Source organism: Hemiscyllium ocellatum, chromosome 35, assembly GCF_020745735.1.
Source record: "Hemiscyllium ocellatum isolate sHemOce1 chromosome 35, sHemOce1.pat.X.cur, whole genome shotgun sequence".
Lineage (NCBI taxonomy): Eukaryota > Metazoa > Chordata > Chondrichthyes > Orectolobiformes > Hemiscylliidae > Hemiscyllium > Hemiscyllium ocellatum.
In genome coordinates, this window is record NC_083435.1 from 2198085 (window position 1) to 2202791 (window position 4707).

Here is a 4707-nt window from a genome sequence, read left to right on the forward strand (position 1 = left end):
ACACACACACACACACCATACACACACTCATACACACACATACACCCACACACACACTCATACATACACACACATTCACACGTACTCACGCACACACTCATACACACACATACATACACACACACATACACACTCACTCACACACACTCAAACACACTCGCACACACACTCATACACATACATACACACATCTCACACACACGCACACATGCATACACACACACTCACACGCACACACTCGCACACACACACACTCACACTCACACGCACAGACTCACACATACACACACACTCACACATACACACACACACTCATACATACACACACACATACACACACATACACACACACTCACTCACACACACACATACACTCACACACACTCACACACACATACTCACACACACAAACTCAAACACACACACACACATGCACATACACAAACACACACACACACATACACACACGCACACACACTCATATACACACACACCAACACACACTCACACATATACACACACGCACACATTCACACACATGCACTCACACACACACACACACACACTCACACACACACACACACACTCACACACACACATGCGCACTCACACATACACACACACACATACACACTCGCACACACACACACTCACACTCACACGCACAGACTCACACATACACACACACTCACACATACACACACACACTCATACATACACACACACATACACACACATACACACACACTCACTCACACACACACATACACTCACACACACTCACACACACATACTCACACACACAAACTCAAACACACACACACATGCACATACACAAACACACACACACACATACACACACGCACACACACTCATATACACACACACCAACACACACTCACACATATACACACACGCACACATTCACACACATGCACTCACACACACACTCACACACATACTCACACACACACATACTCACACACACACACACACACACTCACACACACACATGCGCACTCACACATACACACACACACATACACACTCGCACACACACACTCACACACACACACACATACACACTCACACACACACACTCATACACACACTCACACACACTCACACACACATACATAATCGCACACACACACTCATACACATACATATACATACACTCTCACACACTCACACATATACATACACACACACTCACACGCACACACGCACACACTCACACACACACACTCACACATACACACACGCACTCATACATACACACACACTCACACACACACCATACACACACTCATACACACACATACACACACACTCACACATACACACACACTCACACATACTCACGCACACACTCATACACACACTCATACACACACATACATACACACACATACACACTCACTCACACACACTCATACACACTCGCACACACACTCATACACATACATACACACACACTCACACACTCGCACACATACATACACACTCACACACACTCACACGCACACACACACGCACACACTCACACACACACTCACACTCTCTCACACGCACAGACTCACACATACACACACACTCACACATACACACACACAATCATACACACACACACATACACACACATACATACACACACATACACACTCACTCACACACTCATACACATACATACACACACACTCACACACTCGCACACATACATACACACTCACACACACTCACACACACAGACTCACACATACACACACACTCACACATACACACACACACTCATACATACACACACACATACACACACACTCACTCACACACACACATACACTCACACACACTCACACACACATACTCACACACACAAACTCAAACACACACACATGCACATACACAAACACATACACACACATACACACACGCATACTCTAACACACACACACACACTCACATGCACACAAATACACACACATACACACACACATTCACTCACACACAAACATACACACGTACACTCACACACACTCATACATACACACACTCACACACACACATACACACACACACTCAAACACACACACACACATACACTCACACATACACTCACACATACACACATACACTCACACATTCACAATCACGCACACACACACATACACACTCTCACACACACACTCATGCACACACACATACACTCACACGCACACACATACACAGGCACACACATACACTCACAAGCACACGCACACGCACACTCACACACACACACGCACACACACACGTACACAAACACTCACATGCACACACACATACACACACATACACTCATACACACACTCACACGCGACTTGTGCAATCAGTCCCGCCCTCACTGACCGTCTCCTCGTGTCCCCCCTCACTGACCGTCTCCTCGTGTCCCCCCTCACTGACCCTGTCCTCGTGTTCCCCTCTCACTGACCCTCTCCTCGTGTACCCCCTCACTGACCCTCTCCTCGTGTCCCCCCTCACTGACCCTCTCCTCGTGTTCCCCTCTCACTGACCCTGTCCTCGTGTTCCCCCCTCACTGACCCTCTCCTCGTGTCCCCCCTCACTGACCCTCTCCTCGTGTTCCCCTCTCACTGACCCTCTCCTCGTGTACCCCCTCACTGACCCTCTCCTCGTGTTCCCCTCTCACTGACCCTCTCCTCGTGTCCCCCCTCACTGACCCTCTCCTCGTGTTCCCCCTCACTGACCCTCTCCTCGTGTTCCCCCCTCACTGACCCCCTCCTCGTGTCCCCCTCACTGACCCTCTCCTCGTGTCCCCCCTCACTGACCCCCTCCTCGTGTTCCCCCCTCACTGACCCTGTCCTCGTGTTCCCCCCTCACTGACCCCCTCCTCGTGTTCCCCCCTCACTGACCCCCTCCTCGTGTCCCCCTCACTGACCCTCTCCTCGTGTCCCCCCTCACTGACCCTCTCCTCGTGTTCCCCTCTCACTGACCCTCTCCTCGTGTTCCCCCCTCACTGACCCCCTCCTCGTGTCCCCCTCACTGACCCTCTCCTCGTGTCCCCCCTCACTGACCCCCTCCTCGTGTTCCCCCCTCACTGACCCTGTCCTCGTGTTCCCCCCTCACTGACCCCCTCCTCGTGTCCCCCCCTCACTGACCCCCTCCTCGTGTCCTCCCTCACTGACCCTCTCCTCGTGTCCTCCCTCACTGACCCCCACCTCTGTCCCCCCATCACTGACCCCCTCCTCGTGTCCCCCCCTCACTGACCCCCTCCTCGTGTTCTCCCTCACTGACCCCCTCCTCTGTCCCCCCATCACTGACCCCCTCCTCGTGTCCCCCCCTCACTGACCCCCTCCTCGTGTCCGCCCCTCACTGACCCCCTCCTCGTGTCCCCCCTCACTGACCCCCTCCTCGTGTCCCCCCTCACTGACCCCCTCCTCGTGTCCCCCCCCACTGACCCTCTCCTCGTGTCCCCCCTCACTGACCCCCTCCTCGTGTTGCTTCCCTCACTGACCCCCTCCTCGTGTTCCTCCCTCACTGACCCTCTCCTCGTGTCCTCCCTCACTGACCCCCTCCTCATGTCTCCCCCTCACTGACCCCCTCCTCGTGTTCCCCCCTCACTGACCCTCTCCTCATGTTCCCCCCTCACTGACCCCCTCCTCGTGTCCCCCTCACTGACACCCTCCTCGTGTCCCCCCCTCACTGACCCCCTCCTCGTGTCCCCCCCTCACTGACCCCCTCCTCGTGTCCCCCCTCACTGACACCCTCCTCGTGTCCCCCCTCACTGACCCACTCCTCGTGTTCCCCCCTCACTGACCCCCTCCTCGTGTCCCCCCCTCACTGACCCTGTCCTCATGTTCCCCCCTCACTGACCCCCTCCTCGTGTCCCCCTCACTGACACCCTCCTCGTGTCCCCCTCACTGACCCCCTCCTCGTGTCCCCCCCTCACTGACCCCCTCCTCGTGTTCCCCCCTCACTGACTTTCTCCTCGTGTTCCCCCCTCACTGACCCCCTCCTCGTGTTCCCCCCTCACTGACCCCCTCCTCCTGTTCCCCCCTCACTGACCCCCTCCTCATGTTCCCCCCTCACTGGCCCCCTCCTCGTGTCCCCCCCTCACTGACCCCCTCCTCGTGTCCCCCCTCACTGACCCCCTCCTCGTGTTCCCCCCTCACTGACCCCCTCCTCGTGTCCCCCCTCACTGACCCCCTCCTCCTGTTCCCCCCTCACTGACCCCCTCCTCGTGTTCCCCCCTCACTGACCTTCTCCTCGTGTTCCCCTACCTCTCTGACGCCTCCCCCCAAACTTCCCCCTCTCACTGACCCATCACCCCATGTTCCTCTCCCTCCCTGACTACCTCCCCCGTGTTCATCTCCCTCCCTGACCCCCTCCCGTGTTCCCCACCCTTCCTGTCCCTCCCCCCAAACTTCCCCTCCCACACTTACCCATCACCCATATTCCCCTCCCTCCCTGACCCCTCCCCTCGTGTTTTCCTCCCTCACTGACCCCCTCCCCCCATGTTCCCCTCCTTCTCTGAAGCCCTCCCCCGTGTTTCCCTCCCTCACTGATCCCCTCCTCCATATTCCCCTCCCTCACTGACCCCCTCCCCCCATATTCCCCTTCATCACTGACCCCCTCCCCCCATGTTCCCCTCCGTCATTGACCCCCACCACCCCCCTGACATTCCTAGGGTGTGAGGGATGACACAGGAAC